The sequence below is a fragment of the Anolis carolinensis genome, chromosome 2 (genome assembly GCF_035594765.1).
Source record: "Anolis carolinensis isolate JA03-04 chromosome 2, rAnoCar3.1.pri, whole genome shotgun sequence".
NCBI lineage: Eukaryota > Metazoa > Chordata > Lepidosauria > Squamata > Dactyloidae > Anolis > Anolis carolinensis.
Window position 1 is genome coordinate 62,985,848 of NC_085842.1, and position 21,176 is coordinate 63,007,023.

Genomic DNA, 21,176 nt, shown 5'->3' on the forward strand with positions numbered 1-21,176 from the left:
AACATCTCCCAACAAAGGATTCCCCCAGGCAGGAAGCAACAATATCATCTCTAAAATCAGGACATTAAATAAAGAACAACACTCTGAAAATGGGAATTCCAGAAAGGAAACAACTGGGCCAGCTAACATCTCCCAACAAAGGATTCCCCCAGGCAGGAAGCAACAATATAATCTCTAAAATCAGGACATTACATAAAGAAAACACTCTGAAAATGGGAATTCCAGAAAGGAAACCAACAGGGCCAGCTAACACCTCCCAACAAAGGATTCCCCCAGGCAGGAAGCAACAATATCATCTCTAAAATCAGGACATTACATAAAGAAAACACTCTGAAAATGGGAATTCCAGACAGGAAACCAACAGGGCCAGCTAACACCTCCCAACAAAGGATTCCCCCAGGCAGGAAGCAACAATATAATCTCTACAATCAAGACATTACATAAAAAAAAACACTCTGAAAATGGGAATTCCAGACAGGAAACCAACAGGGCCAGCTAACACCTCCAGACAAAGGATCCCCCCAGGCAGGAAACAACCAGGCTTCCAAACAGCAAGGCTATTCAGTTCTGTTCAGCCTAACCAAGCAAGATTTCCCCTTCATAGTACACCCTCAGGGTTTCTAGCCATGAGGCTACTCCATCTCATTCAGCCTGCCTAAGAAAGGATGCCCCTATGTAGAAAGCAGTCAGTCTTTGAAACAGCAAGGCTATTCAGTGCCATTCAAATTGGCTAAAAAACCATTTCCCTACAACACAAGTACCCAACCTTCCAAGCAGCAAACCTATTCCATTGTATTCCAGCTCACCAAACAAGGATTCACGTAAGGAGAAAACACCCAGACTTTAAGACTGCAAGGCTATTCACTACTATTCCAACTGGTCAACAAATGATTCCCATCAGCCACAGCAACGCGTGGCCGGGCACAGCTAGTATACTATAAAACAAGACAAATTAAAACATGATAAAAAAGTATACAAAAATTAAAACGCAGCAAGGCAGCAATATTGCACCATCCTCAGTCATTCAATACTGCTACAATTACAGAATTGCGACATTACAAAGCACAAGTGCCTTTTCCAAGGAGTCACTTCCTCCCATGATATGTCCAAAATACATTAGTCTCAATTTATTTAAGAAGAGCTCAACTTATCCACTTGACCCACATAAACTCTTGTAAGCAAATCATAGTGATGTTATCCACAAAGTTTTGCACAAATCGGTCACTGTGGGTTAATGAGGTCTTCAGTTTATTTGTATAGAACATAATTGGCATTTAACCATGAAATGTGAAGGATGTTGCCAAAAATTTTGCTGACTATGCCCATCAGTCACTGAGCAGCAAAAAGGTTTTAAATTATGTTGCTTTCAATGCTTTTACAGAAGAACATCATACTGCTTCTTGTGTAAAGTCCAGAAAAACTATTGTTTTTGTTAGCAATTATGAGTAGACTACATTTGAACTAATATATCACTATCCTAGTAATAGAATATTATAGGAAGGAAGCTAGGCAGACGATTCACTTGCCATCTTCTAAGATCTTAGCAAACTTTACATAAATTAATGTCATTATTTTATAGATCTTATCAATTTTTATGTTCCCCTTGCAAGGAAAAAAATCATATATCCTTTCTTTTTAGTGACAATATTCTATGATGGAAAAAAAGTCTGTCTTTGTCAATTAAGAGAATTTATCTGGAGTAAAACAAAACACTAAATCTTTACACCCTTCGCATTATTCTACTGTCTCCATAATGGACTGGAATCCACAGTGGTCATTGAAAGCATCTAAAAACTTCCTCCTTCAAACAATATTTTAGGAAATGAAGATAATTGTAGACATGAGGAAACGAGGTGGGTGGATAAAGATGTCACTGAAAAACTGAACAAAGGGAAGGAAGGAATATAAACAACAGAAGTTCATGGAAGAGAAGAAGGTTACTGAGGAGATACAATTAGCATTCATTTGCTCACTTGTGGATCTATAATAAATGGTGCTTCCAGGTAGACAAATTATTAGCACTGCCATTCAGAAGACATTACACAGCTTTTACGTCTTTCCCCCCTTAATGGATTTGGGTCAAGTTAAGAAGAGGAATGGGAAAACATGGCATGGTTACAAGTGGAAGGTTTGGGATGTCATGTTCTGAATCCCAGCAAAATCCCACTGATAAGAGAAAGAACTACAGAATTAAAGCCCCATCTGGAAATTCTCTAGTACGTAAGGTGCCATAAGACTATTAAGCAAGCACCTGTGGTGCAATGCCCTAAAGGCAACAAAACCCACCACATCATCCAGAGAGGGCTGCCTGTCTGTCCCACACACACTCAAGGTCTTTTTGTGGAACAAGAGAGAGGGACTTCTCAGTGGCTGCACCCTGATGTTGCAACTCCCTTCCCAACTCAAAACATTTTCCTGCCATCAGGTGTTTATGAACTGATGAGTCTTGGGCTTGTAAATGCTGTGTGATTTGAATGTTAAAGTTTGTAGAAAGTTTTAACATATTTTAATATTTATAATGCTTAACGGTTTTAATGAACTGCTTTATATTTTTTATTTGTATTGTTTTCAATTAAGATTGTTTTATATTCATTGTTAGCCACTTTGTGTCTCTATATTGGGTGAAAAGTGGGATAAAAAGAAAGAGAATGAAAAGGAAGAGAAGAGGCATCAGCACTGGTTAGTACAAGGATAAATAAAGGTAAAGGTTTCACCTGACATTAAGTCCAGTCATGTCTGACTCTGGGGGTTGGTGCTCACCTCCATTTCTAAGCCAAAGAGCTGGCATTGTCCGTAGACACCTCCAAGGTCATGTGGCCAGCATGACTGCATGGAGCGCAGAATAGGAGGCAAGGATAAGAGTACAAGGATAGGAGACAACAAATACTAGATCCTGAGGCTATATTGCAGAGGGAGGAACTGGTAGATTCACCTTGCCAAAGAAAACCTTATGAAATTCATGACAACTTGAAGGCATGTACACTCATATATGCAGTTATCAATTTGTTAATCTTTGAAAGACCTGTTAGCTTGGAATATAAAGAAGTCCCCTAGGGGAGATAGAGTAGGTTATAAATAAAGTTTTATTACTACAGTAGAGTCTTGCTTATCCAACCTTTGCTTATCCAACATTGTGGATTATCCAATGCATCTGCCTCCCACCCAGATTCACGGCTGTTTCTCTAGGCAGCAAGGACTGAACTTCTTACAGATTTAACTTCTGACAATGTTGTTACTGTTAGTTCATTTTATGCAAATCTATCTTTATTTCTGGTCAATTTGTTAGTAGCCAATTTTTTGTAGTCAATGTTTTCAATACATTGCAATGTTTTGGTGCTAAATTCGTAAATACAGTAATTACTACATAATGTTACCATGTATAGGTATAGAACTTTTTCTGTCTATTTGTTGTAAAACATGTTTTTGTGCTTAATTTGTAGAATTATAATGTCATTTGATGTTTAATGGGCTTTTCCTTAATGTCTTATTATCCAACAGTTTCAGTTATTCAACATACTGCCAGCCCATTTATGTTGGATAAGTGAGACTCTATTGTATTATTATTTATGGAAAGTAATTTTCACCAAACATTTTGCTCCTAAAATACTCTCCATCTAACATTGGTGGCACCCCCGGTGGTGCAGCACGTTAAACCACGGAGCTGCTGAACTTGCTCACTGAAAGGTCAGCAGTTCAAATTCAGGGAGCAGGGTGAGCTCCCGCTGTTAGCCTCAGCTTCTGCCAATCTAGCAGTTCGAAAACGTGCAAATATGAGTAGATCAATAGGTACCGCTCCAGCGAGAAGGTAACGGCACCCCATGCAGTCATGCCAGCCACATGACTTTGGAGATGTATGCGGACAACGCTGGCTCTTTGGCTTAGAAATGGAGATGAGCACCAACCCCCAGAGTCGGACACGACTAAACTCAACGTCAGGGGAAAACCTTTACCTAACATTGGTAGTCACCATTCCAGGTTATGGTGACCATGAAGACAAAGTTTTCCTTTGAATTTCCTTAAATTAATATATCTTATGGTCCAAACCTTTTTTTAATTTGTCAGCAAAACAACTTGCCTGTCCCTCTGAAATAATCAGAGGAGGTCACAAAAGACAGATGTGCAGGTAGTCCTCTACATTTGCTCAGGTAAGGGGCATGGAACCCCCACAAAAGTAAAATAAAAACGTGAATTATAATAAAAAATAACCTGAGAAAGAAATCTCTAGGTCTTCCAGCATGACTCTATGGTCAACATCTCTTAACAGTTGAATCGCACTGGAAGCTCTAGCATCTTTTCAAGAGGTGTTCTCTCTAGGGATCTCTAGATCCTCCACCACAACTGAAGTTGACCAGAATCACACTGGAGAACCTAGAGGTTCCTAGAAAACATTTTAAAGTCCTCAAAAGTCTGATCTTAAATTGCAGAGAATCAACTGTAGTTTGGTGAAGGTAATACTTCTCATTTTGAGATGGCCATCATTTCTCATTGCATACCAAAGCTTCTAAGCCAGACATATAAGACTAAGCCATAAACTAGTTGTACCAGGATAACGATAAGTTGGTTACTATCTCCAGAAAAATGTAGCTAGCAGCTACTGTTCCTATAAAGGGAGAGAGAAACATTTGTGTAGTCTGTGGGCAGTGGAGATGTCAATTCAACTCCTATCTTTTTGAAAAGCACTCTGTATCTTCACAAAAATGTTACAGTATTATTCCAGGGTTCTGTTTCTTACATGACCTCTCTACAGCACCTCTGCCAACTTCTATTTCTGTAGAGTTCAATTGGAATGTGTTTAATTAGCACCTGCAATTAACAATCTGCAATGAAAGGATGCTGTGGTATTGCTCCTTTGAGAGTGCTAATTTAATATGAGATTTAGGCACTTCACTGCCTTTGCCCTCCCAACTTCTAAAGGCCAATTTAACATTTTAAAAGCCACCAGTGTGCCTGGAAAATATAGATTCAGGTATACGTTTTGATGCAGGTTTTGGTTGCTAGAATCAGCCATTTGATTTGTAAATTTGAGCAGGCACGGGTTCAGAAGAGCATGAAATCTAGAGTACTGATTCGATTCCAGACTAAAGATCACTCTTATCACCATTGTACATAATGCTCTACAACTCTGGATTGTTGAGAAATATGAGAGATAATGCACTCTCTCTCCCTCTCTCCAGCTAAGTAATCAAATTGACAAACAACCGTCAGTCCCACATTCACATAGAGTCTAGGAGTGAATGAATCAAACACGATACATTCCTAATACACACACATACACACCCATGGATCACTAAAACCATGGATAATAGTAAATTCTATATTTTTATTATACTTGGATTGGAAATGTACCATAGAATTTAAATTGGGGGGATAGAAGGCTCATCTACATAGGCATAATAATGATGTTCCTGCACCTCCAGAAAATATCACAAGGTAAAATAGGGTTAATCCTAAAACCCTGGAGCTACCAAACAGCTTTGGTGCAGTGTGGACGACAACAGTGGGTTCAATTTTGGCACTGGTCTGGTGTCCACACAAGTCACTGTCACCATCCCCCTTTCTCCAGTGCTCATCAGAGCAGAGAAAGGGGGCTGGATCATGCTATGTTGCTGCTTTGCCACTTCCACATGGCTGCAGATCTCCATGGGAGCTCCTGGCCATCCCAGGTACATCATACCAATACCAGCAGAATATCTTCACAAACACTTTTGGGGGGGGAAAAAAATTTTGAGTATGGGTAAGCAAAATTATGGCTATTGAAGGTGTAGAAAAGGGGTTCATGCAGTAATCTTTTCAAAACATATAAAGTATAGCTTTACTTACCAAAAGTTATGCACGTTCAAAGACTATAACTTTTAGAGGAGAGACAGGGGAAAGGTTAAAAATAACTTCAAGCTGCAGGATGTGGTAAAAGCAAACAAACAAGAAGTCAGTAAACATGTAAACTAGAAATAAGTGAGTATAAACATAGATAGTTAGTAACTCTAACATGGTTTTTTGTCAGGCCAGAAGATGGTGCCCTTTGATGATGGAGAGCCATTGAAAAGAGGTACTCCTGTCATGTTTATTGTTAGCCACCCTGAGTGTCTATATCAGGAGAAAACAGGGATAAAAATAAAGCAAATCAATCAATCAGAAACAGTTGGATTATCATTAATAGACTGGATTCACTTGAAGTACAATAGATTATTAGATATGCACAAATAAATGGACACACATGGAAATGAATAGATCTCTAGATGATTTTTCCCTACTCAAAACTGAATTCAAAGTGATAAGTTACCAGCTTTCACAAAATCTGTTCAGCTCTGAGTACTAGCAAGAGCAAATTACTTTTAATTCTTGAGTTTATCAGATCCTTGTGTATATCAGTCTGTGCACACCTGGTCAATAAGACAGCTGACATTTCAGCAAGGAAACTTCAAACTAACCAGATGTCTGCCTAGAAACATGATAGAAGGAGAGGCTCAGAGGAAAACAATTCTTCAATAAAAATTGTTATCTCCCAGTATCAAAAAAGGATACATGTGTCATGGTTTAGAAAAGCAAGTATTTATATGTACATGAGGATAGACTTGAGCAAAGATTAGTTTTTGAAGGCCTCATAGCAAACTCCAGTTTTGTTGATATCACACTCTGTGATTACTGACTCATAGAAATACCCAATATATTTTTTTTATTTAGGACTATATTCTTCCAAAACAGATCGCTCTAGACAGGCCTGTAGCCAGGATTTTGATTCGGGGGGTGCTGGGATTTTGCTTCCCGGGGGGGGAGGGATGAGTCTCTGTGGGAGAGGATCTACCCTAGAAAACCTTTTGTATCATTATCCCAATATCCCCCATGCATATGGGATATATTGATCATGGTGATCAGATCATGATATGAATAAACATATTCATATCATTTACCCCCCCCCCCCCCCGGCTACAGGGAACTAGCTCTAGAGAACATGTTTCATAGCAAGAAAGATGTCATTGCAAAGGTATTTACAAATTTAACTATGACTGCATGGATCCAATCCGATCCAACTAGCAATTAAAATACTCCAAGCAGATATGTAAAATAAGCTATATGAAAATGAAAGTTAGAACTTTAAAGTCTGACATAGTCCATAGCAACAACTATTAATTCATTTTGTTCTATCCTCCAAGCAGTGTACACAGCAAAAAAAAACCAAGGAAGTGGTTCTGCTTGTGAATATATGAGCAAAATCTCATATCTGAGCTGCCTTTGGAGTAGGAGCAGACATTACATATGCCACAGAGATGCAGTTGAAAAGTGCACACATTGCTGTATGCATGATTTCTCTTGCCTAGGCAGGCAAGGCTACTAAAGGATGAGTTATGTATTTTAGCAACATTCTTCATAACCCTTTGAGACTGCTATATTTAAAACATTTTAGATTAAATGTGCATCAGGTACCTAGTTCATCAGTTATAAAAAGACAGCAATAAATGTTTTCATCTTTGCCTCCCTTCATGAATGAAACCAAAGCTCTGCAAAGCTATTTATTTGTCTGTTAGTTTCCAGTGCATGGAAGAGCAATGGGTGCATTTTGGCTTTTAAAATAATAGTCAGTTAATTAACTGTGGAACATAAGGCAGCAGACTATTTTTCTGCCAATCTGCTAAGTAACTTGGTTGAGCACCATTGCCTAATCTTTAGCAGTCAACCATAAAAGGGGCTTCCGTGACCTTTTAATGCATATTTATTGCTTTTAATATTATCTCCTTTTGGCAATGCTGTTTCAAATTTTGGATGCAAGGAAGGGACCTGTATCCTTTAAAAAATTCTGATATATAAGCTAATATCCCGAATAATCAGAATTTAATGTAAAGTTCCTTCCTGCAACCTCACATTGGCACGAGAGAAGACAAACATAAAGATCCAGGTGATATTACTTTTTCTAATAAATGTCTTTCTCTCTTGCCCTCTAATCAGCTAGTGCTGTGGTCTCTGGTAAAAGGACATTTTTTTAATATCACATTCAGTTCTTCTCTGTTTACCAAGAGATGGCAGCTCTCTTCTTAATATGAGCCCTTGTCAAGGAAAGCCCGTAGCTAATCTCACCATTCCATTTACACACTGCCAGCAAAGCCCCGATTCCATTTTTCATAAAGGTTCATATGAACAAATCTCTTCCCATTAATGCCATGGCTCCCTTCAGGTTTTGCACATGAATTTCTGCATAAAGCAGCCCTCTCTGCTGCTTGCCACTAAAGATGAGAGAAGCCTCTTGAACATAGGATGCTCTGATTGGAAACACATACACACACATGTATATAACACAAACACATAAAAGGAGCCTATCAGGAACAGCACTGCTGAGAGACCCAATGGCTTCAAAAGTGTCTTGTTTAATAAAGGGATGGAGTCCTACGAGTTGCTTGAAAAATGCTTGGCACAGAGCCCTTATGCGTAAAACAAACCTGCTAAGATAATGTTATGGTTGAGCCTTCGGGCTACGGTAATGAAAGAAGGGGTCGTAAGACTCCTCGAGAGTCAGACACTCTCGAGGAGCGTGAAAGGAAATGGCTCCGGGATTTGTTTGCAGAGCCGACAGATGAGGACTCATTTGAGGGTTTTTCTCAGGGTTTGGAGGAAGAGGTGGCCAGCTCGGAGGAGGATGATATGGAGTGGACTCGTGTGAGGGAGGATTTGGGTGTTGGGGAGGCAGGCAGTGAAAGCATGGGAGGTGATTGGCGGGTTGCAGGATCAGACCCATGGACTGGTTGGAGGGATGGAGCGGGATCCACAGCTGGGGATACTGTGGGGCGTAGTCGAAGGTGCTTAAGCTCTGATGAGGATGATGATGTTGGGGCGTCTGGAATTGGGATGGCAGCTGACAGCGATGATGAGCTTGAACTGTGATAAAATGGGGTTTGGGACCAATGTCTAATTGCGTTGGGCAAGGTAATCTGGACGGACGCTTGGGCTCTTGCTGGGGAATTTCCTGAAGACGGGTGTGTTTCATTACTGGATACGTAAGTTTACCAAGGACGGGGCATTGATGGCGGGAGGAACTGTGTGGGGTTTTTCTCTGTGCAACTTGTGTTTAATCTTGATAGCTTGGACCTCCGTCGTCTTTTTGACGGGCAATATCTACTTTCACTGGATTGACGCTGGACTGACTGACTACGATTCCGGATTAACCCTTCTGCTGTCTATCGGTGTGACCTTTGGATTCCTTGACGACTACGCTTGGCTTTTGATCTTCTGGACCGGATTGGGACCCTGCTGACTGCCGTTACCCTAAACCTGAATCTTGACTACAACCACGCTCTCGTTCGCTGCAGGGAGAAGTAAACAAGCCTGGTTTACTCCCCTGCTGTTCCTGAGTAGCAGAGAGGAATCTGCCGCCAGTCTTCTGTTTACATTCCAACTCCTGTTGATTCCCTTTTATTTGCATTGTTTGCCAAGCTGAAGTAAGCTCTTTGATTTAATCCGGATTGTACTCCTGTTTAACCCGGTTTTTCCCTTTGAACTGTTTAAGCTCAAACTGAGCTGCTTTTTGGTTATTTAGCACACTGAAGTCAAGTGTTTGCCCTGTTCTTTGTTTCCTTACGGGCGTTTTTAGTTCTGTAACCTCAATAAACTGAGTTTTGTTTTACTTGCTGGCGTTTTGTCTATGACAGATAATGTCTCCTTTTTGACAGCCACTACATACAACAGCCCAATGGTATATGATCACTTAAGATGGAAAACAGGTATACCAATAACGATAGCATGCTGTGGTGTCACAAAGGCACTGCAGCTGCGTTATACAGGAGTATAGAATAGTCCTTTTTGTCAGATAGGAACTCTAAGCTGTATATGCCTTTCTAAAGTTTGCCTTTGGAAAGTACTTATGGTAGTTAATATTTAAATGGGATAAAAGGACTACACTCTGAGGAGTCCTTCGTTCAAAATCATTGTGATTACCAACATACATAAATTACCAGGTGGAATCTTTAAAGATGCCTTGCAGCAGCAGCAGCAGCAGCAGCAACCACCATGTAACTCCTCCCCACCCCATGTATACCAGAGGTATTAAGTTCTACTTGCTTCTCTCATTTATATGCATTAAAATATGTAACTCCTATGGAGCACTTCCTGATGGTAAGAACTGTTCAGCAGTGGAATTTTCTGCCACAGAGTTGGCTGAGTCTCCTTTTCTGAAGGTTTTTAAACAGAAGTCAGTGCTGCTTTGATTGTATGTTCCTGCATGGCAGGATGGGGAATAAAGTGAATGGCCCTTGAGGATATCTTCTAACTCTATGATCCTATGGCAGATGTTATGAAAATATTGTGCAAATGCAGCTCACTAAAACTCACCATGCTCAACCTCACTATCAAATGTTGGGGAGTGTTATGCATTTCACTTTGAAACAAGATGCATGGGGAGGGAATACTTTGTTCTAAACTGAAAAGGTACCCTTCCCCCTGAGATTACAAGGATGGGCATGAGGTGCTACAAAAACCCATGGGGACTCAATACGGCTCACTGGCTATTGTTGCCCAGTTCTGCACTTAAGGATTTCTAAGCTGTTAGCCTCACTCTCATTTTCTAGAAGTTTCAATCTCTCCTCGGGAAAAGGGACAAAGCAGTGGTACAGCAGTGATCCAGTTCCTAGTATAATAATAATAAAATAAAACTTTATTTATATACCGCCCTCTCTCCTTGAGAGGACTCAGGGCAATTTCCAGTATTTCAAGAAACCATAAAACAAATTAAACATAATAAAGAATAATAAACATGAAACAAGAACATACAATTAAAAACAACTGCAATTTTTTTAAAAAGCAGTTACAAAATGCTATATCAGCGAGGCCAAATATAATGACCAGGGCTTCAGAGTGGGCAAGGCCAACTATAAAGTGGTAGGTAAGACAAGTGCAACAGAATATCATAGGGCTGGGAAGTGGGTAGAGTGCTGAGCGGGTCCTAGTTAACAACTCGGGGGGCGGGGGGAGCTAGGACTAATCCTGTTCAAAAATCTGCAGGAACCACCAAGTTTTCAGATCCTTGCGGAAAGAGGCTAGTGTAGGGGCTTGTCTGATCTCTCTGGGAAGGGCGTTCCAGAATCGGGGAGCCACCACCAAGAAGGCCCTCTCTCATCCTCACCAGCTGCGCTTGTGACAGTGACAGGAGCAAGAGGAGGGTCTCCCTGACAGATCTCAGAGCCCGTGCTGGTTCATAAAGGGAGGTGTGATCACAAAGATAGGGAGGGCCTGATCCATATAGGGCTTTATAGGGCTTTATAGGTCATCACCTGCACCTTGAATTGGGACCGGCAGTTTATCAGCAGCCAGTGGAGCTGCTTTAGTAGAGACATTGTATGCTCCCTGTAGTTAGCTCCAGTTAGAAGCCTGGCTGTATCTCCAGAGGAATGCAGAAGAGCTCTACGTGGGGCTGCCTTTGAAGACGGCTCGGAAGCTCCAACTAGTACAACGGGCGGCAGCCAGACTAATAACAGGAGTGGCTTACAGGGAGCGTACTACTCCCATGCTGAGCCAGCTCCACTGGCTGCCGATATGCTACCGAGCCCAATTCAAAGTGCTGGTTTTGACCTACAAAGCCCTAAATGGTTCTGGCCCATCTTACCTATCCGAACGTATTTCCCCCTATGAGCCTTCTAGAACTCTTAGATCATCGGGGGAGGCCCTGCTCTCGGTCCCACCAGCCTCGCAGGTAAGGCTGGTGGGAACAAGGGACAGGGCCTTCTCGGTGGTGGCTCCTTGGCTGTGGAACACCCTCCCCAGCAACATACGGCAGATACCAACTCTCCTAGGCTTCAGGAAAGCCTTAAAGACATGGCTGTGCACACAAGCTTTTAATGAATAAGAACATGGACTTTACATGACCTGTACGAAGACTTGAGGATTCTGGATGAATGGATTTTAATCTTGGACATTCTTAAAATTTTACATAATGTGATTTTATTTTGTAATGGTACCTGTTTTATATGAACTTTTGTTTTGTAGATTGTTTTATATGAATTGTTGTTTTTACATTGTTTTTAGGCATTGAATTTTTGCCTATTTACTGTAAGCCGCTTTGAGTCTCCTCGGAGAGAAAGGCGGGGTAAAAGTGATGTAAATAAATAAATATTTGGGCAGCCAGAAGAATCTTGCCTTTCTATGGTCTTCTTTTTTCCAACAGTTAGTTAAAAGCCCTCCATCTGTTTCTTTCTTTCCACTTCCAAACAGATTTAGCACCAATGGTGTAATAGATTCACAAATCTTAACAAAATATGGTCTCGCTGAATTTACCATGTACTATATAATTCTCTCTTTGCCGTTAAAAAAACCTCCCTTATAGGATCAGATTAAGATGCCTTCAGGACAATATCCTGTTCCATAATTGTTTTTAAAAAGGAAGAAATGGGGATAAAATGAGGACTATGGCAGCATCTTTAAGACTAACTGGTTTTTATTTTAGCATGAACTTTCATTGATATAAACCCACTTCTTCAGATGCCAAACAAAGAGATATTAAGACCTCAGTTATAAAGCAGTTGGCATGGGGTAGATTGTAATAAGATCCAGAAAGATGCAAATCACTTCTTTGCCCTAAGATATCAAAAGCTGGGTAAGGTGACATAGGTTTTTCTGATCTTTACAGTGGTCAGTTAGTGTTAATCTCTGAAAGCAGTAACTCTATTTATCAAATGTCAGCTTCCCAGGTTTTAAAACACTCTCTGAGAAGATTCTTTTTGTTATATGTGAGGTAGAAAAAAATCTTGAATTAATATACCATATATAGTGCACCATGAAGCAATTGTCAATTCAGCTGTTTCTCTTTCTAGTCTTCCTTTGTTATTTTCTTGCTATTTCCTTCTGTTCTGGACAGAAAGAATTTAAAACCTAGGTGAACTGATTTTTGAGAAGAGGATTTATTGCTTTCAAATATCAACACCAACTGACTACTGTAAAGATATGAAAGACATTTAAAAATGTAGGGCAAGTGAATTGGTTCACATTTTTCTAGATCCTACTACATTCTACTCCACAACTGTATGAATTTTATTCCTGCAATCTTAATTTTATTCTGGAAGAAGTGGTTTTACATCCAGATTTTTTGTGTTAAAAAGAAGTCTTTAAAGGTTGTGTTGTCGAAGGCTTTCATGGCCAGAATCACAGGGTTGTTGTATGTCTTTCGGGCTGTGTGGCCATGTTCCAGAAGCATTCTCTCCTGACGTTTCGCCCACATGCCTGCCATAGATGTGGGCGAAACGTCAGGAGAGAATGCTTCTGGAACATGGCCACACAGCCCGAAAGACATACAACAACTCTTTAAAGGTTGCCACAATCCTTTTTTCTCCTGCTTCCTCCCTCTTTTTTGTGCTCCAAGAGACTAACATGGCTACTTCTTTGAAAACTATCCTATTCCAGAATCACAGCTAGAGCTTGACATGTCCTAGTATTTGTCTCCAGAGCTATGCAAACCTCCTGCTGTTACACTTATGTCCTCAAACACATCTCAGTCCCCATGACCTCTTGTTTAAGTTTGCACATACAGCCAGCCAAACATTTGCTGTTGCTGTTAAATTATGCCATTGATTGGTGTTAGCAGAACTAAAGGGAAGAACAGCTTGCAGTTAAAACCACTGTGATGCCCATAATGGATGGTTCTAGTTTCCCACTGCTGAATCCCAGCTGTCACTACAGTTACCTCTGCCGTGCAGTTTTATAGGAATATATATATATATATATATATATATATATATATATATAGAGAGAGAGAGAGAGAGAGAGAGAGAGAGAGAGAGAGAGAGAGAGAGAGAGAGAGAGAGAGAGAGGTTTGCTTGTGAGGTGATGAAATCACTTTGTTCTTTTTATGGACCAAAGCTAGATAAAAATCACTCTCCTCCTAATGTAAAAGCTGTGGTTTATCTGCAATCTGGTAGATGACATATATTGGTGAAAGAGGTCAGGATGTTGCCCAAGTGATTACCTCTTTCTGAAAAGATGTTTATGTGATAAACATCTTTTGAAAGGCCACAGAAGCATATTTGTCAGATTCTACATTATGAAGCTAATGTGTTGAAGCTTTGTAATGGAAGCAATTGATTGGCTTACAGGTATGAATGGTCCTTGACTGAAGCATCATTGATGTTCTTTCCAAACACGAGCAATTAAGGCTCGTGTTTTGTTTTTAACAATGAATGAATTCATGAAGGCAACACAATACAACATTATTTGAAATGGTCCAAAAAGTACTTTGACTTGATTAACAATGCTTTAGATTATTATTGTAACATTCATAAACAGGCCTTGTTACATTTCATCGCTTCAACATCCTCTGAATATGGTATACGCTCTTTAGAAAATGCTCAACACTGTAGATCAAATATAAAATAAAAATAGTAAAAAGGTCCTATAAATAAAGATAATAAGAGATGCCTGTCAAGGTATCACTATTTCATAATGGAATTCCTGGAGCCCTCGGTGGCGCAATGGGTTAAACCCTTGTGCTGGCAGGACTAATGACTGAAAGGTCGGCGGTTTGAATCCAGGGAGCGGGGTGAGCTCCTGACTCTGTCAGCTATAGCACTCAATACGGGGACATGAGAGAAGCCTCCCAAATGATGGTAAAACATCAAATATCTGGGTGTCCCCTGGGCAACATCCTTGCAGATGGCCAATTCTTTCACACCAGAAGCAACTTGCAGATTTTCAAGTCACTCCTGACATGGAAAAAAATGGAATGCCTAAAATGGATCTCTATTGATTAGATCATCTGGGTTCCAGACCCGATTTGTAATTTGTTTCATGTCTCACCTGTGGAAAGAGATCCTTTTCTCTATAGCCTGTCAACCCAAGAACCTCACAATATTGTTTCAGACTTTACATGGAGTATTTCAATAAATCTTTTAGGAACCCTACAAAACTGATCAGTACTATTATACAGTAAGATTGGGCACAAGGACATAAGGGTGAAAAGAGCATGGCTCGATGCTAACCCAGAATAAGACATGAAGCCAGAACTTCATGACTCACAGTTTTCAATATTAATTTCCCACTTTCAGCTTCTTCGCTCTCCCAAGACAGTTTTCATGGACAAAATTAAAACCATAAATTTAAACAATCTCATTTGAGCCACAAAATTACAACACAAAAGTCCAAAACACAAAATCACTCATATCTATGCAATTTTGTCTACAAAATACTGTCAAAGTCATTGTGAGCAATTTGCACTGCACACTGCAGATAAAATCACTAAGATTTGTTCTGATGTGGATGCTTCAGTTGATAACAGGTCTAATAGGTTTCATTTTGGGCTCTTCTTAACAAATGACCATGGGAACTTTTCTATTTGTATAGTCCAATACTTGGATTGGTGACAAACACTGTGCATATGATAAATCCTGATCTTTCCTGGCTCATAAAAAGATATGAGAAGGTGAATCGCCATCTTCTTAAAATAATCCCTTTTTTTTGCAGCAAGCCATGAATTAAGAGTAGCACTAAAAGACATTTTGTTGAAAAATCCCCCCACTACATGAATCACACTTGACAATAACCAGCCTGTTTCCAATATTACATTTTGGGGCAAATTGCTAATTAAAAAAAGGAATAATAGTCTAGTCCTCAGGGTTCCTAGATGAGATTGATTTCTTGACCCAGTCTAGTTTAAGGCCTGTTCATATGATGGGTGCAGCTTTGCCCACTTCAGGTAACATCAGGGACTAGACAGTGGAATATGCTTGTGCTGGTTCACTCTCATTATTCAGGTGATACTTGGAGCGCTTCCTGACAGCCCAGAAATCCACACCAAAGCGGGTTTTAAAAACCCACTTTGGAGCAGATTTCAGTCCCCACTTCCACCCAAAAACCCAGGCTTTACCAGAGGGGAGGGGGGTGGCTTCATGCCATCCCCATTACAATTGTGGTAGCATGCAGTCACCTTGAAGACCCCCCATTTCCCCCCTAAAAAGTAAAAAACCTTACTTGGCCACCATAATATTCCTTCTCGCACCAGGAGGGCATGAGGAAATGATGCACCAGGAGATAGGGAGGGCCAAGGAGGAAAATTATTGGGGAAATGGGGGGCTGGGGCAAGGGGGTGAGCACCATCCCAGACCTTTTGTCTCCAGGAGCCCAAAAGGTTCAATGGTGGCAACTGGGGACTGCTCGGTCTACCCGGAAGTGAGTCCCAGTAAGCACAATATCCCATTAGACTCAGGCCTTTCAGGAAGGCCTAGATAGATCTAGTGGGGTATCTAATTAATTTGGAATAATTTAGGTAATTCCAAATTAATTTGGTTTTACCAGAGGCATCATTTGAATGCCTCCGGTAAAACCAAGACAGGTCCTGGTTTTTGGGCCTGTCTTGATGGGCCCTCAGAGATCCTATTTTATACTGGTTCCTGATTCTTCCCAGAGGGACAATCCCAAAAGGCTGTGATAGAGGGTCTCTTGTTTTAAGCCTTGGAAAATTACTTGTGGAATCTCTCAGGATTCATATATTTAGCATATACATTAAACTGCTGTAGGAGTGAACACATTGATAGTTTATCCAGGCCAGCCTACCTACTAACACTTGTTCATGTTGATTCTGACTTATGCATGGACTATTATTGGGGCTTCACTGCCGTACCCTTAGCACAAAAACCTTCAGAGCTTTTTATCCACTCAAACTCTGGAAGCCAAGGAGATACTTCAACAAGTTTAATTGATCAAGCCACGTTGGTGGGTGGAGCAACTAAGGAAAGTGCCACTCTGAATTGATGTGCAGTTCAGTTTTATAGTCAGTACTTTTGAGCACGTACAAAGTTCAGTGAATTTTTTTCTTCCTTTCTTCTCTCTTATCAGCAGGCACAAGGATTTTTTGCAGCTTGCATTCGTCCTCTCTCCCCCTCCCCCCTTCCTGATGAGCTCTCCGTTTTCAGCTGGTATTTTTCCATCTCAAGGCCCTCTCAGTCCCTCTCTCTTCAGTCCTCCCTGATTCTGGCTTGTAGGTCATCAAGCTCCATCCTTTGAACTTTCCCCTCTTTTCGGTTCTCTAACTCCTTGCTGCTTCACAGTGCATGTGAGACTTTGTTAAAACTTTATTTAGCTGATAATTCTTTATTTTCCCTAGCTCTCCCCCGTAGAGTTTTCATGCCAAGATTTAAGCCGAGGAGATTGCCTTCCTCTAAGACTGAGAAAGTATGACTTGCCCAAGATCACTCAATGGGTTTGCATGAATAAATGGAGATTCAAACCTTGGTCTTCTGGAGACCTAGTCCAACATTCAAATCATCATCATCATCATCATCATCGTCGTCGTCATTTATACCCCACCCTCTTTCCCCGAAGGGACTAATGGCAGCTTACAACAATTCACAGATACAAAAAATAATATAAACAATAAACAAATGACAATAGTAAGCAGTGATCACTATATAAAATTAAATTACATACTAATAAAAGCATTTAATAAATAACAGTTTAAAAGCTATTTGCCCTCTAAAAACAATTAAAGATATAAACATCATTTAAGCCAGTCTGTTCCTGTTGTCAGAATATCCAGCCATGTACTAGTAGTCATTCCATTCTCACCACTATCCGGGTCCAACTCTCCAGGAACGAGTGGAGTCACTGCAGTGCAGTGCCCCCAAGGCCCATCCCAGAGAGCCAGTCCAGAAGGATACCATGGTCAATGGAATTGTAAGCTGCTGAGAGATCCAAGAGAACCAACAGGGCTACATTCCCCGTCTAGTTCTCTGCAGAGATCATCCACCAAGGTGACCAAACCTGTCTCTGCTCTGTGACTAGTCCTAAAACCAGACTGCAACAAGTCAAGATAATCATTTTCATTCAAAAATCCTTAGAGTTGAGTAGCCACCACACTCTCTAGAACCTTGCCCAAGAAGGAGAGGTTGGAAATAGGCCAATTATCAAGAATCACTGGGTCCAGGGAAGGTTTCTTGATAATTGGTTTTACAACTGCCTTTTTCAAGCAAGATGGTACCCTACCCTGTCCCAACGAGGCATTGAACAATGTTGGAAACTGAATAGGCCAATCCCCCTCTGGCTTGCTTAACAAGCCAGGAAGAGCAAGGATCCAGAGTGAACAGAGTCCCAACTCCAAGGATCTTGTGCACATCATACGGCTGAACAAAATGAATCTAATCCATCAAACTAGAACAGACAGGTGTCTTAGGTACATCTATTGGTATTGTCACAATGCTGGTGTCTAAGTTGGAGCAGATCTGAGTGATTTTGTCTGCAAAATGATGGGCAAAATTGCCACATCAAGCTGTCAAGTGGTCGGGGCCTCCACCATGAGGATCAGGATGAAGGAGCTCCCTAACCACCCAAAACAGCTCAGCTGGTCTGTTAATTGCAGACACAATGGAGGCAGCCAAGTGGGCTTTCCTGGCTGTACATATCACTGCACTAACCCTGGCACTCCATCAACCCTTGTACCTTCACAGAAAATACCTAGTTCAGGAAAATTCTTCCCTACCAACTTAACCATATTTATTTTCTTACTTGATTTATATTCCAGTTTTCTCCTGTGTGAAACCCAAAGCAGCCTTTCACATTCAAAGCCAGTAATAAACCAGTTCTTCCACCTTATTCAGATTAAGATATAGGCTATTCATACTAATCTATCCCAAACCTGCTGTCCAGTGCCACAACAAACTACAAATCCCAGGATTCAATAGGGTGGAGCCATTGCAGCTAAAAGTATTGTCAAATGGCTATAATTCTGCAGTGAGAATTCGAGGACCAGTTTCAGAGCCAATCCATGTAACTTCATATAATAAAGAGATCTTTACCTGTCCAAAGGAAAATGAGGCAATTGCAATTGTCCCTCTTCTCGATGCAAAATCCTTTACAAGGATGATTGCCTGAAAAGAAAAACTTCATTCTTGGGTTCTTGAAGATGATCTTCACCCACACATCCTTGCCAATTTACTTCATAAACTGAATTTCACTGAATTGCTGTTTTAAGGATTTTCTTCCCACCTTCATTTTCTTCCTACTGTCTGCTGCAGAGAAGCAATGAGAGAGCTTCCCAGAGGAGATTACAGAGGAGAAAGAGGAGAAAAAGGCAAATGGGAGAAGCTGTGACAGCCTTGTCTTCAGGGACACTGATCTGGTGTCTGGGGTAAGAGAAGGCAAACAATCCTAACTCAACTAGCTCTTTGTTTTGATAACATAATGGAGGGCTCCTGAAGGCAGTTGGAACTTTAAAGAGTTATTTTCTTGCACATCTCCAGAATTCATGGTTTGTTAAGAATGTGACTGTCCATGCTGCTTAACAGGTCTCCTGAGATGTCAATGTTAGGCCCTTGGAAAGACTATCAAATCAGCTTGGAAGCTGAGGAACACAGGATCTATGAGGTGTGTTCAAAAAGTATCCAACCATAGTTTTTTGTAAATAAACAAATGAATCTAGGAAAGCATGGTTTAGTCTGCTTATGTAGGCGATCATAAATCTCATGCTTGAATTTTTTTCTGCCGGAATAAGCTGTCAGTTGCCAGTAGACAGCCAGTGAGTGAAGAAGTGTGAGTGCTGTCTCACATTCATTTTTGACAAAATGACAGAAAAATGTGGACAACACTACTGCATTACATTTTGTGTAAAGCTTGCCGATTCCCAAGTGGAAACAATTTGCAAGATTCAACTGGTCTTCAGGGATGAAACAATGGGCACGACACAGATAAAGGAGTGGTACAATCACTTCAAAGATGGCTGCACATCAGTGGAGAATGAAGCACTTTCTGGTAGGCCCTCAACATTCCAAAATGAGATCATAATTGACCGACAGTGATTCCAAAGTCATGCTGACCATCTTTGACTCCAGTGGCATTGTTCATCATGAGTACGCACAACTCGGTACAATCATCACCAAGGAGCGCTACCAAGAGGTTCTGTGTTGCCTTCGTAACACAAACAGCAAGACCTGTGGGCAGCAGACAATTGACAGTCCATCTTGATAATGCACCAGCCCATTAATACAGAGTTTCCAGGCCAAACACAGCACACCTGTGCCTTGTCAGGCTCCCTAATTTCCCGACATGGCTCGGTGTGACTTCTGGCTTTTCCCCAAGCTGAAAATGCCCTTGAAAGGAATCCGATTTCAGGCCAGCTTCATGCCATCTCAAAAGAGGTGTTTCAGTGCGCTTTCAACAGTGTCAGAACCATTGGAAGAAGTGTGTGACAGCCTAAGGGAACTACTTTGAAGGAGATTAGTGTAAGAATGTTGTATCTTAATACAAATATTTTTTATGAATAAAGGTTGGATACCTTTTGAACACACCTCGTACTTTATGAGCAAACTGTTCCCAGACTCCACCGAAAAGCTCTCCAAAAGTTAGGAATGAAACTAAGAGCACAATGCAAACATGAAAACAGCTGGATTTGAAATCCAGAAACCTCACCTCTGTTAACAGCAAGTAATTACTGGCAAATCTCATGGCTGTGCCCGATCACATGAGCAAGTGAAAATGTGATTGTGATGTGGTGCGATCACACTTTTATCTCACCTGCATGCTTTCTTCCCAGGAGAGTTTGCTCATTGCTGTTCCAAAATGGAATGATTTGCTCTAGAAAGAGTTGAGCAATTTGTTGAGGGAGGTGCTTTTGAAAAACAGCAAGATAGGGCTGGAGAGGGAGACTAATAAGGCATTAGTCTCCTGAAGATACTGTGGGGAAAGAGGAAACAGTTTTTTTCCAGGCTTACACAATGAGTAGAGGCAAAGACTGAAACTGATTGTCAGAACTGGTCCTCTTTACTATATTTTGAATTGGTTTCATGACATGTACTTAGCTGTGGCATAAATAAAGCCTGAAATACTGCTTACTACAAAAAAAGATTCAGAATTTCACTACTATTTCTTCTTGTAAATGATCCATTATAGTGCCCTATCTTGTGTACAGATCAGGCTGGCTTATACTCAAGACAGGAAAATTGCTGAACAGCATTTCTCTTCGTCAAATGAGAATCGAGATTGGTCTCCTGTGCCAAAGTATTGGTTTCATATTTGAGGCTGGAGGAGGCATAATATCTAGCCCTCATGGGAAGAGGCCAGAATAGGCACGGTAGATGTAATGACAGCAGAGCTTAACACAACTTCTGTCTGTTTTCCTAGAAAGTATGTGTGTGTCAAGGGGGGGGGGGGCAAAGTTTAAAGCACAAGACTGGGAAGGTAAACACCTCATCTCCTCATACTCCACTTTAAATCCCTGTCTTCCA

The 21,176-nt window shown here is 40.8% G+C and overlaps 1 long non-coding RNA gene across 1 annotated transcript in view; it reads right to left on the reverse strand.

Annotated features, from left to right (window-relative positions):
* The window catches only part of LOC134296025 (uncharacterized), a 44,084-nt gene extending 24,378 nt beyond the window's left edge, over window positions 1-19,706 (reverse strand). The window contains exon 1 of the long non-coding RNA XR_010002581.1: window positions 18,753-19,706. This is a non-coding gene — a long non-coding RNA (uncharacterized LOC134296025). The remainder of the gene's footprint in view (window positions 1-18,752) is intronic.
* Window positions 19,707-21,176: the final 1,470 nt, after the last annotated feature.